Genomic DNA, 14828 nt, shown 5'->3' on the forward strand with positions numbered 1-14828 from the left:
CTAAACTGTAGAAGTCTGAAGCAAGGACTTGTCCAGCCTGCAGATGCTGTGGTAATTAGCAATGCTATTCACCAATGTTCCAGTTCTTTCACCGAGCATATGTGGGAGACAACATCTCACTTACCTCAAAGCTAGGAGTGACTTGTTTGGGCCAATGAAATGTGAGTGGAAGTTATGTGTCAGTTTAGCAAGATGTTTTAAAAACAGGCATGATTCACCATGTTTCTGTTTTCCTACATCAAAAACTGCTGAAGCATGAAGAAGCTCCTTCAGTCTGATTACTTGAGTGAGGGGGACAGAGCAGAGCCTTTCCCCTAAATCCACCCAGAAAGGACATATAATGTGGGGAAAAAAAAAAAACTTTTCCAGTTTTAAACTACTGAGATTTGTGTCCACTCCCTAAATCATCACCTCAGACTTAAAGAATTACCAGAAGCTGTCTTATTATGGTTACAGTTTATTATAAGAAGAGGAAACAGATAGAAATAAGTCAAGGAAAGAGATCCATGTGGCAAAGTGCAGGAGAAACCAGGCATAAGCCTCCAGGTGTCCCCTAGTGGAGCTGCATGGGGCACACTTACTTCTCCCAGTAAGGATGTGTGACAACACATGTGAAGCACATCTAAGGGAAGGGAACCAGGGAAGCTCATCTAAGCCATGAGGTCCAACATTTTTATCAGGAGTCAGTCACATGTGGTGACTGGCCTCAGCTACTCAGACTCAAGTCCCCTCCAGATCAAAAACAGTCAATCAGGAGTTACCACTGTGGCTCAGCAGGTTAAGGACCTGATGTTGTCCCTGTGAGGATGTGGGATCCCAGGACTCGCTCAGTGGGTTAAGGATCCTAAGTTGCTACAAGCTGTGGCACAGGCCTCAACTGCAGCTCCAATTCTACCCCTAGCCTAGGAACTTCCATATAAAAAACAAAAACAAAAACAAAACCCAGTCATTCACCATACGTATATACTTATCTGATTAAACATGGCTCAAAGCCTCAGGCTATGAAAACACTCTCATCAGCCATAATATTCCAAAGATTAGGAGATTACCTCCCAGGAAGCAGCCAAGGACCAGTCCTGAAGATAGGCCTTTCTTTGGAATGTGCTAGGTTTGAGAAATCTAGGCCTGCTGAGTTTATTCTTTCCTGCACAGGGAGTTGACCTGGAGTCACACAGCTTCTCCTGCTTATTAGAGGTACCTGAGTCATCTTCCACTTTTGAAGTACTTGTTATACTAAAAAATTAAGAAATTTCAAGAAAAGCTATAAAGAAGGGTAGAATAATTTATATACTTACATTTAATAAAATAAAATTTCAGAAATATGACTGTTTGAGACATACAAAAGTTGAAAGAATTCATTACCAGAAGATCTGCACTGCAAGAAATTAAAGTCCTTCAGGGATAAGGAAAATGATACCAGATGGAAGTCTGGAGCTACATAAAGAAATGAAGGCATCAGAAATGATATTTACATGGGCAATTATGAAAGACTTTATTCTTTTAAAATCTCCTTTGCAAATAATTGACTATGTAAAGCAGAAAATAATGTTTTGTCATATGTTTAACATATGACAACAATAGCACAAAGGCTGTTGGGTACAAATGGAAGGACATTGTTATAAGATTCTTATACTACACATGAATATAATATCACTTGAAGGTAGACTCTAGACATTAAAGATATAAACTATAAGCCATAAAGCATTCCCTAAAGTAACACAAGGAGTTACAACTAACAATCTAAGATGGGAGATCAAAAGAAATCATTAAAAAACCTCAATTCACAAAGACACACACACACAAAAAGAGAAACAAAGAATAGGTAAGACAAAAGAAATCAAAATGGCAGAGTTAAACAAAAGTTATCAAAATTTGCATCAAATACAAACTAAATTTCCCAATTACAGAGCAGAAATAACCAAATTAGGTTAAAGAAAAAAAGCAAGACCTAACTATATGCTGCCTCCTGGAAAACCACTTTAAATATAAAAACACAAATATATCAAAGGAATAGTGATGGAAAATGGTATTTCATGACTGGAGAAGCCATTTTAATATCAGACAAAGTAGATTTCAGAAAAAATATTACTACTGCTAAAGAAGGTAATTTCATAATGATAAATGGTAAATTCATAACTAGAATATCTGAGAATCTTACAAAATTCATGACATAAAATCTAAGAGCACTAAGGAGAAACACATTCACAAATAGTTAAGAATTTTCAATACCCTCTCTTAATAACTGACAGAAGTAGTAGAATGAAAATCAGTAAGTATATAGAAGACTTGAAAAGCCTTATGAATCAACTTGGCCTAACTGAAATTTCTGTACATTTCACCCAATAAATGCATAATATGTACATGTTCTTTTCAAATGCACATGGAACATTTTCCAATAGAGACCACATTCTGGGCCATAAACCATGTCTCAAAATATTTTCAAAGTTTCAAGCTATACATAGGTGTTGGCAATAACATTTTAGATATGACACTTAAAGCACAAGAAACAAAATGAAAAATTAAAAGCAGGACTACATCAAACTAAAAAGGTTCTACACAGCAAAAGAAAAAACAATCAAAATAATGAAAAGACAACCTATGGAATGGTAAAAAAAAAATCTGCATACTACGTATCTGATAAGGAGTTGATATCCAAAACATATAAAGAATTCATGAAACTCAAGAGCAAAAATAATAATAATAATAATAATAATAATACTATTATTTAAGAACGGGTACAAGACCCGAATAGACATTCTGCCAAAAAAGATATATGAAAAGCCAACAGGTACATGAAAAGATACTCAACTTCACTAGTCATGTGGAAAATACAAATCAAAATTACGAGTTATCACCTCACATCTATTACAATGGCCATGATCAAAAAGACAAGAGACAATAAATGTTGGTAAGGATGTGGAGAAAAGGGATCCCTATGCATTGCCTGTGGGATTGTAAACTGGTATAGCCGCTATGAAAAAGAGTACTAAGGATCCTCAAAAACATTAAAAATTAAAAATACCATGTGATTCAGCAATTCCACTTCTGGGAATATAGCAAAAGGAAATAAAAACATTAACTCAAGAAATACATGCACCCCCATGTTCTTAGCAGCATTATTTACAACAGCAAGACAGGAAAACATAAGGGTTCAGAGTCAGATGAATAAACAGATACACACACACACACATGTATATGAAATATTATATAGCCAAAAAAACATATATACAATGGGATATTATTCAGCCAAAAAAGGAAATCCTGCCTTTTTTGAGAGAGTGAAAGATAAGTATCTTACGATCTTATTTATATGTGGAATAGAAAAACAAAACAAAACAAAAATAAATAATAGCAAGAAACAAACTTACAGAAAAAGAGATCAGACTTGTGGTTAACAGAGGTAAAGGTTGGGAAGAGGAGAGGGAATAGGCAAGTAGCCCAAAGGTACCCATTTCCAGTTACAAGACTTTTAAGTAGTGTACAACGTGATGACTATGGTTAACACTGCTGTATGATATATAGGAAAATTGTTAAAGGGAATAAAGCCTAGGAAAAAATTTTCTTTTTCTTCCTCTTTTTATTGTGCGTGTGTGCATGGTGGATGGACGCTAACTAAAATTGTAGTGACAACCATTTCACAACATAGGTATGTAAAACTACTATGCCCTATACCTTAAACTTATAGAGTGATGTATGCCAACTACATCTCAATAAAATTGGAGAAAAAGAAAAATTCAAGTCATAAAATTATTTTGTCTAACTATAAGAAAATTAAATTAGAAGTCGATGGCAAAAAGATATCTGGAACAGTTCCAAAATTTGGAAAATTACACACATCCTGACAACCCAAGGATCAAAGAAAAAATCAAAAAGAGAAATTAGAAAGTATTTTGAACTAGATGAAAATGGAAACGCAATATTTCAAAATTTGTGGGATAAAATTAAATCAGTAATTAGAGGGAAATTTATAGCATTAAATGTGCATATAAGAAAAAAAATCTGGAAGGATCAAGATGGTGGAGGAGTAAGAACTCACACTCACCTTCTCCCACAAACACATCAAAAAAACACATCTACATGTAAATCGATTCACACAGAACATCTACTGAACCCTGGCAGAAGAACTTAAACCTCCAAAAAGGGCAAGGAACCCTCCATATAACTGGGTAGAACAAAAGAAAAAGAGAGAGAGAGAAAAGGAATCAGAATGGGACTAGCATTCCCAAGAGGGAGCTTTGAAAGAGAAAAGGAATCCACACCCTGGGAATCCACCTAACCAATGGGGAGATCAGCTGAGATGGAAGGACCTCAAAGTCACCGAGAAAGGCATAGCAGCTGGACTGAGGAGGGCAAAACAGAGGGAGAGCCGCACAGATCATCTGCACCACTGCCTCAGACATGACAGCCTGAGATGCTCTGGTGGGGCTGGGCACTGAGACTCAGGCTCTGGAGGTCAGTCCCAGGGAGATGACTAGGGTTGGCTGTGTGGGGACAACCTGAGGGGCTAAGGAATGGTGTGCCATGGGCAGAGGAGCAGTGTGCTATGGGTTGGGTAGTGGAACACCACAGCAAAGGGAACCAAGGAAGAGCTCTGGGCCCACAGGAGAAGCAAGGTGCCATTATTTGGGAGGGTGAGAGGAGGAGGGGCAGACAGCCATAGGAATCCCCCCACACACACACACAGCCTCTCAGAGGGCGGGGTGCCTCTGGTGCAAGCTACAGGTGGTGAGAAGCCACTAGCTTGGGTTACAGGAGACCAGGAGCTTCTTGTGCGGGCTATGGGTGGCCAGGCACCTCTTATGTAGGCTAAGGGCAGTGGGGGCTAAGTGCGACGTGGTGCCTCTTGCATGATCTACAGGTAGCAGGGACGGACTGCAGTGGTCATCTCGGAGGCCAGAGGGAGGTGTGGCCTACTACACTGGGGGCCTAGGAGTGGTCTCCACCTGTAGCCCAGTCACCTCAGGGATCAGCCAAAAAAAAGAGGACACTGCAACTGAGTACCACCTGTTGTTGTTCTCACTCCCCTGGCAACACATCTGCCCTACTGCTGCCACTGTCAAATGCTCCTGGAAGTGTCCAAACACTTAATCACTGTCTCTTCCCAAGACCCTGAAATTAGGAACAGCTGGTACAGAACCTCCTGCATGGGCTAAGTGGGACAGGGTGCTTCCTGTATGGTCTACAGGTGGCAGGCGCAAACCACTACAGTTATTTCTGACTCCAGAGGTGGGTGTGGCCCACCACTACCAGGTAGGTGGGGCTGCACCACTTGCAGCCCCACCCACCTCAGAGGGCATCACAGAGGAGGGCATTATGACCGAACACCTGTTGTTGCTCTCTGCACCCCTGGGAACACACCCGCCCTGCTGCTGCCACTGCCAAATGCTCTGGGAACCTCATAAAGCTGCCTAAGGTTCATTACCACTTCCTAGGGCCCTGTAACTAGGAGTAGCCTGCGCCACTTTGCTGCAGGTCCTTGCTGCTGTTAGGAGCCCAGAAACCAGGCTGACTACTAGCCCTATCCATTGCTTTCTTCTCTCTGTAAACACACTCAGCACCCTGAGGATAATAGCCTGCTCACACTGAAGAAAGAGACAGCAAATATTCATACTCCCATGCCAAGAATAAATAGTAACCACACAAAATACAAAGGGGTTCTCTTGCATAGAAGTAGCCCCCCAAGACCACAGTTTGGCTTCCCTAAACTCAGCAAAAAGGAAAAACATAAGCAAGATGAAGAAGCTCAGGAACCATTCCCAGTTAAAAGAACAGGAGAATTCACCTGAAGCAGCAAATGAAATAGGCCTCTGCAGTCTGGCAGATACTGAGTTCAAAAAGGAGATAGTGAAAATACTGAAGGAATTAAGGCTGAATATCAAGGAATTAGGAGCCTATATGAAAAGTAACTCAGATTACTTTAGAGAGCAACTAGAAAATATAAGGAGGAACATAGAAAAATTAGAAAATTCATTTGCAGAGATGCAAACTGAGCTAAAGGCACTAAAGAGCAGAATGAATAATGTGGAGGAATGAATTAGTGATGTGGAAGATAGAATAATGGAAATCACCCCATCAGGACAGCAGACAGAAAACCAAATGAAAAAGCACAAAACCAATATAAGAGACCTATGGGATAATATACAGCAGGCCAATCTACACATAATAGGAATTCCAGAAGGAGAAGAAAAAGAAAATGGAATTGAAAATATATTTGAAGAAATTATGGCTGAAAAATTTCCAAATCTAAAGGGAACAGATATCAAGATACAGGAAGCTCAGAGGGACCCAAACAAATTGAACCCAAACAAGGCAACACCAAGACATATTATAATAAAAATGGCAAAAGTTAAATATAAATAGAGGATTCTAAAGGTAGCAAGGAAAAAAACCAAACAAACCATTAACTATAAGGGAACTCCCATAAGGCTATCAGCTGATTTCCCTACAGAAACACTACAGGCCAGAAGAGAGTGGCAAGATATATTAAAAGTTCAGAAAGGAAAAAATTTGCAGTCTAGAATACTCTATCCAGCCAGAAGAGCATTTAAAACAGAAGGGGAAATAAAGAATTTCTGTCACGAGACATGTTTCTTTGAAAACTCCATCTTGTCCTTTACTTTATCCCATCTTCATTCTTTACTTTATCCAGTCTTCCTGCTTGAAAAACAGTCACTGTGCTGGTAAATGACTTAAGCTTAAGAACAAAGACTGTTATGTGCCTAAAGGTCAGAGTAAAAGCTTAACCTTTTACCAGCTAAGTGGCTTTTAAAATAGTAAAAGAACTTATAAAATACATATCTTCCACCCATAGCCCCTCCTCACTTAATCTTATCTAAAGAGCACAATAAAAGCAGTGTGGTTTCTTGAGGCGGTGCTCTTCGTCCCTGAGATCTTGAGTCCCCCAGTTCCCACCTTTACTGTCTCTGTGTCTTGTTTTATGTTAACTTTTTTCCTTACGTTCCACAGCACCCGTTCTTCAGCCCCATCCTGCTGAGCTGGTCTCAGCAAATTTCACCAACAAACAAAAGCTAAAAGAGTCCAGCAATACTAAACCCATTCTAAAAGAAATACTGAAAGGGCTTCTCTAGATAAAAAAAGAAGAAATAGGATGGAAGAAACCACAAGTGGAAAGCAATCACTTAAATAAGCCAGCATATAGATCCAAAAGAGGAAAAAAACAAAACAAAACAAAAACAAACTACTGTAAAAGCGACAATAAACACAAGGAACAGCAAAAGGAAAAACATGAAGATGTTAAAAAAGGACTTCAAAATCACAGAAAGTGGGGAAGGAAAGTAAGAAAATCTAGACTCTTTTTTTCTTTTTAATAATGTGTTTGAGCCTAGGACTATCAGGCTAAAGCAAGCAGATACATGGAAGGGTTAATACATTTAAAAAACAGGGCAACCACAAATCAAAACCAAATATTACATTCACAAAAACTAAAAAGAAAAGTACTCGAGCATAAAATAAACAGAAATCATCCAACCAAAAAGATTGAAGAATCAAAGGAGAAACATAGAATCAACCAGAAAACAAGGTTTAAAATGGCAATAAATACATATCTATCAATAATTACATTAAATGCCAATGAACTGAATACTCCAATCAAAAGACCCAGAGTGACAGACTGGATAAAAAAGCAAAAACCTACAATCTTCTGTCTACAGGAAACTCCACTTAGGACAAAGGACACATATAGATTGAAACTGAGGGGATGGGAAAATATATTTTATGCCAATGAATAAGACAAAAAAGCAGTAGTTGGAATACTCATACCAGACAAAATAGACTTTAAAATGAAGGCCATACAGAAAAAGAAGGACACTATTTAAAGGTAAAAGGATCCATTCAAGAAGAGGATATTACAATCGCCAACATATCTGCCCCTAATACAAGAGCACCCAGATACATACAAGAAATACAAACAGACATAAAAGGAGAAATTGATGGGAATACAATAATCATAGGAGACTTTAACACCCCATTCACATCACTGGACAGATCCTCCAGACAGAAAATCAATAAGGCAACAGACACAATAGATGACAATAAATGACACAGTAGAAAAGTTAGATTTAATTGACATTTCCTGGACATTACATCCCCCCAAAAATCAAATATACATTCTTCTCAAGTGCACTTGGAACATTCTCAAGGATCAATCACATACTGGGACACAAAACTAACCTCAACAAATTTAAGAGTATAGAAATCATATCATGTATCTTCTCTGACAACATGGCATGAAACTAGAAATCAAGCACAGGAAAAGAAATGAGAAAAAATTAACTACATGGAGACCAAACAACAAGCTACTAAAAAACCAATGAGTCAATGAGGAAATCAAGAAGGAAATTAAAAAAAAACATTGAGACAAATGATTATGAAGACACAACCACTCAAAATCTATGCGATGCTCAGAGGGAAATTCATAGCGATACAGACCTTTCTCAAAAAGAAAAAAAACCTCAGAGTTCCTGTCGTGGCACAGTGGTTAATGAATCTGACTAGGAACCATGAGGTTGCAGGTTCGATCCCTGGCCTTGCTCAGTGGGTTAAGGATCTGGCACTGCTGTGAGGCTGTGAGCTGTGATGTAGGTCACAGACGCGGCTTGGTTCCTGAGTTGCTGTGGCTCTGGTGTAGGCTGGTAACTACAGCTCTGATTAGACCCCTAGCCTGGGAACTTCCATATGCCGTGGGAGCAGCCCTAAAAACGGCAAAAAGACCAATAAATAAATAAATAAATAAATAAATAAATAAATAAATAAAAATAAAAAATAATAAAAAACATAAAAGAAGAAAAATCTCAAATTGACAACCTAACCCACCACCTAAATGAACTAGAAAAAAAAGAACAAGTAAAACCTAAAGTCAGCAGAAGGAAGGAAATCATAAAGATCAGAGAGGAAGTCAATAAAATAGAGACTTTAAAGACAATAGAAAAAAATCATAAAACCAAGAGCTGGTTCTTTGAAAAGGTAAACAATATTGACTAACGCCTGGTCAGAATCACCAAGAAGAGGAGGAAAAAAAAAAAAACCAAATAAACAAAACAAAAAATGAAAGAGAATTCACAATGGATATTGCAGAAATACAAAAAACCATGAGAGAATACTATGAACAACTGTATGCCAACAAATTTGACAACCTAGAAGAAATGGACAACTTTCTAGAGACTTACAGACTGCCAAAACTGAATCAAGAAAAATAGATCAACTGAATAGACCAATCACTGGAAATGAAATTGAATATGTCATAAAAACACTCCCTACAAATAAAAGTCCAGGACCAGATGGCTTCACAGGTCAATTCTACCAAAAATACAAAGAGGAACTTATATCCATCCTCCTTAAACTTTTTCAAAAGGTTGAAGAAGAAGGAAAACTACCAAAGACATTCTATGATGCCACCATCACCCTAATTCCAAAACCAGACAAAGATACCACCAAAAAAGAAAACTATAGGCCAATATCTTTGATGAATATAGATGCAAAAATTCTCAACAGAAGTGTAGCCAAACTAATCCAAGAACATATAAAAAAAAATCATAGACCACAACCAGGTGGGATTCATCCCAGGTGCACAAGGATGGTTCAACATACGCAAATCAATCAACATCATACACCACATTAACAAAAGAAAAGTCAAAACCCACATGATCATCTGAGAAGATGCAAAAAGAAGCATTTGACTAAGTCCAACATCCATTCATGATCAAAACTCTTACCAAAATGGGTACAGAGGGAACATTCCTTAACATAATGAAAGCCACTTATGACAAACCCACAGCAAATATAATACTCAATGGAGAAAAGCTGAAAGCCTTCCCACTAAAATCTGGAAGAAGACAAGGATGCCCACTCTCACCACTGTTATTCAATTTAGTACTGCAAGTCCTAGACACAGCAATCAGACAAACAAAAGGAATAAAAGGTATTCAAAGTGGAAGAGAAGAGTTGAAACTGTCACTGTATGCACACGACATGATACTATATATAGAAAACCCTAAGGACTCAACCCAAAAACTACTCAAACTGATCAAAAAATTCAGGAAAGTAATAAGATATAAGATTAACATTCAGAAATCAGTCTCATTTCTGTATACTAACAAGGAAATATTAGAAAAGGAATACAAAAATACAATACCTTTTAAAATTGCACCCTCAAAAAATCAAATACCTTGGAATACACCTGACCAAGGGAGTGAAAGACATGCTGATAACTATAAAACATTAGTCAAAGACATTAATTGGATTCAAAGAAATGGAAAGATATTCCATGCTACTGGGTTGGAAAAATCAATATTGTAAAAACGGCTATACTACCCAAAGCAATCTACAGATTCAATGCAATCCCTATCAAATTACCCATGACATTTCTCACAGAACTAGAACAAACAATCCAAAAATTTATATGGAACCACAAAAGACCCAGAATTGCCAGAGCAATCCTGAGGAACAAAAACCAAGCAGGAGGCATCACTCTCCCAGACTTCAGGCAATATTACAAAGCCACTGTCATGAAGACAGTGTGGTACTGGTACCAAAACAGACATACAGACCAATGGAACAGAATAGAGAACCCAGAAATAAACCCAGATACCTATGGTCAATTAATCTTTGATAAAGGAGGCAAGAACATAAAAGGAGAAAAAGACAGTCTTTTCAGCGAATGGTGCTGGGATAACTGGACAGCCACATGTAAATCAATAAAACTGGAACCTACCCTCACACCCTGCACAAAAATAAACTCAAAATGGCTGAAAGACTTAAACATAGGACTAGACACTATCAGACTCCTAGAAGAGAACATAGGCAAAACATTCTCTGACATCAACCTTATGAATATTTTCTCATGTCAGTCCCCCAAGGCAACAGAAATAAATAAAATAAAAAAAAACTAACCAATTGGACCTAATCAAACTGACAAGCTTTTGCACAGCAAAGGAAACCATAAAAAAAAAAAAAACCGAAAAGACAACCTATGGAATGGGAGAAAATAGTTTCAAATGATGCAACAGACAAGGGCTTAATCTCTAAAATATACAAACAACTTATGCAACTCAACAGCAAAAAAGCCAACAAACCAATTGAAAAATGGGCAAAAGATGTGAATAGACATTTCTCCAAGGAAGATATACAGAAGTCCAACAAGCACATGAAAAAATGCTCAACATCACTGATTATTAGAGAAATGCAAATCAAAACTACCATAAGGTACCAACTCATACTAGTCAGAATGGCCATCATTAATAAGTCCACAAATAACAAAGGCTAGAGATGGTATGGAGAAGAGGGTACCCTTCTTTACTACTGGTGGGACGTAAATTGTTTTAACCACTGCGGAAAACAGTATGGAGGTACCTCAGAAAACTAAATATAGGACTGCCATATGATCCATCAATCCCTCTCTTGGGCATATATCCGGACAAAACTTTCCTTGAAAGGGATACATGCACCCCTATGTTCATTTCAGCAGTATTCACAATAGCCAAGACATGGAAACAACCCAAATGCCCATTGACAGATGAATGAATTAAGAAGATGTGGTATACATACACAATGGAATAGTACTTGGCCATAAAAAAGAACAAAATAATGCCATTTGTGGCTACATGGATGGAACTAGAGACTCTCATACTGAGTGAAGTAAGTCAGAAAGAGAAAGATAACACCATATAAGATCACTTATATCTGGAACCTAATATATGGCACAAATGAGTCTTTCCACAGAAAAGTAAACCATGGACATGGAGAACAGTCTTGCAGTTGCCAAGGGGGAGGTAGAAGGAGTGGGATGCACTAGGATTTGAGGGTTAATAGATACAAACTATTGCCTTTGGAATGGATAAGCAATGAGCTCCTGCTGTATAGCACTGGGAACTATATTTAGTCACTTATGATGGAGCATAATAATGTGAGAAAAAAGAATGTATACACCTATGTGTGACTGGGTCAGCTTGCTGTAAAGAAGAAAATTGACAGAACACTGTAAACGAGCTATAATGGAAAAAAATAAAAATCATTAAAAAAAATCCATCCACCTCCCTGTGGGTCACTGCCACTGCCAAGGGTCTGGTGACCAGGCACTACCTGAAGGCACTGCCCACTGCCTCCACCTCCCTAGAAGCACCTGCAGGCCATCCACCTGCACACCCACTATCAAGGGGATAAGAGCCTGCAGACACTGAAGAGATGCAAACATCCAAATCAAAAGCAGCCTTCATGCCAAAAATATAGTAATCCCACACAAGCTTAGGGAAGCTCCTGCATATAAACAGTCCCCCAAGACTGCTTCCCTTAAACTCACAGAGTAAGAAAAATATAAGCAAAATGAAGAAGCACAGGAACCATTCCCAGTTAAAAGAACAGGAGAATTCCCCTGAAGGAGCAAACAATGGGGAATTTTACACACACTGTCACCAAAAAGCAGCTTCCCCTCTCAAGAGATGCACACCTACATCTAACTTTTCTCTAATATTCACTTCCTGTCTTCTTTTTGGCACTATCACACTTATTTTTAATATCTATGGATATCACTTTTTTTTTTTTTTGCTGTGGAAAAGTGTTTTCATCCCCTCTAAGGCTTAACAACTATGATAATTCATCCATCTGTAATAGGGAGGAACAAATGTTCCTCCCTATTACACCTGTTACTTTTACTCTAACCTTATTTTAACCTTTGTACTCTGCAGGCTGTGCTTAGTCATGATTTTCACCTCTTGTAAAGAAGGCTGCCTAGAGCTTGAAATACATAGGAATATCTCACCTGACCATGACCAGAGAGTAACATATCTCTTGCTAAGGGTTTACAGGAACATCATAATCTGACCTTGACCTAACCTATGTGGAAAGCTTCAAGAGCAAAGAATCGGACACCCGGAGTTCCCGTTGTGGCTCAGTGGTTAACAAATCCAACTAGGAACCATGAAGTTGTGAGTTCAATCCCTGGCATTGCTCAGTGGGTTAAGTGTCGATCCCTGGCCTTGCTCAGGCCTTGCTGTGAGATGTGGTGTAGGTTGCAGACATGGCTCGGATCCCGTGTTGCTGTGGCTCTGGTGTAGGCCAACAGCTACAGCTCCGATTCGACCCCTAACCTCCATGTGCCATGGGAGCGGCCCAAGAAATGGCAAAAAAGACACAAAAAAAAAAAAGAATCGGACACCAAAAAGTTTGCAACAACAACAACTAACCATGCCCTTCCCTCACATTGCCTTTAAAAATGTAACAGGGACAGGGCAGGTACACAGCCCTTAGCATGTGAAGCCTTTTAGTGAGATTAGTGCTCAAACATTAGTGCCTGTGATCATTAGCGGTTCCGCTCTGCTAACAGTGGTCCACACAGCAGACTGTGGTGAGGAGCAGATCTCAGCCTTGTCCCTGGGTGCCCTCCAGGCCCTCTGGCCTCAGGCCAGTGGATGAGCTGAGGGGGAGGGAAAGGCTGAGGGCTGTGTCCTACAGACCTCCAGAGCCCTTACCACAGCTGTCCAATGGCCAGGCCCAGGCCCACCTCTGTGATCTAATGGTGGCAACCTCCTCCCTGGGTAACCGTCTTCAGGACCTGGCCATTGTTTTCTTGGCCTAAGGAGCCTGAGGTCTGGCTGGATCCTGGGCACCTTACTGTGTCAGTTGGGCAGGGTCTGAGGATCTGGCCTAGAGGGCACCACTAGCTAAGATCTGCCTCTTCAGCCAGGTCTGGCTGCTAATGGGAGGACCCAGATTGGGTGAAGGACAAATGCTCCCAGACAGGATGATCAGCCGGTGCTCTGCCCCTCTCCCCTTAGCCAGGATCTAGACTTCAGAGGGTGAAAGTCCATGCTTGGGACCTGGAACAAGTAAGACCAAAGGTAATAATGTTGATTTGCGTATGGGATTTGTTAAGTGTTAAAAGCCACAAGGAGACATGGAGACAGAATTTAATGCCTCCTCTTCTCTTTCTTTTATATAACACCTTTAGATAAAAAGATGCAGAACAGAGAACAACATTTGTTTTGACTGCGGTTTAGAGGAACATTGTGAGCTGACCTACATGGACAGCTGCAAGAACAAAGTATCAACCACCACGAAGTTTGCAACAACTAACCACATCCCTCCCTCATCTTTCCTCTAACAGGGCTTTGCTGAAAACCTTGGAGGAGTTTGAGTTTCTAAGGCATGAGCCCCCTGTCTACTTACATGCCCTTGCAATAAACCTCTCATTTCAGTTTGTTTGGCTTCACTGTGCATTGGGCATATGGACTTGCTTTCAGTAACAAATTTTCATTGATCTTTCAAGTCAGACTTTTGGAATTCAAAACACAATCACATCTCTCAAGGACCTAGCTCTTTAAATCAAAAGCCTAACATTTTTAGACCCTGTTTTAAATTTCAAAATAAAAAAATGGATTCATCCGGGCTCATTCTTGTTTCTAGAAAGTACTGAATGTCTAATGTGGAGGTCAACGATGCAGCAAAAATTCCAAGAAGTTAAAGTTAAAATTTCATGATATTATCGCACTATTTTATCATTACCATCTGGATCAAATGAAGCCTAAGTTGAGGGTGGGAGGAGAAAACCAGTTGTCTCAGATCTATGAGGTCACTGTTGAGGTCACAGAAGAGTTGAAAAGGGCTAGGTTGGTAGGAGGGCTGATGAGATGAGGCTGTTGTGAGATGGGGCTCAAGGAGGAGAAATTCTAGGGGGTAAGGGGTAGGAAGAAGAGCAATTTGGAGAGCCAAGCTGGGTAAGATTCTGGACATAATTGGCCTAGTTCCCAACTGGAGTTTGGAGGTGGGAAAGATGGATGGGGGAACTGGGAAGCAGCTTCTAAAAGGAGGATTTAATC

This window comes from Phacochoerus africanus, chromosome 7 (genome assembly GCF_016906955.1).
Source record: "Phacochoerus africanus isolate WHEZ1 chromosome 7, ROS_Pafr_v1, whole genome shotgun sequence".
Classification (NCBI taxonomy): Eukaryota; Metazoa; Chordata; class Mammalia; order Artiodactyla; family Suidae; genus Phacochoerus; species Phacochoerus africanus.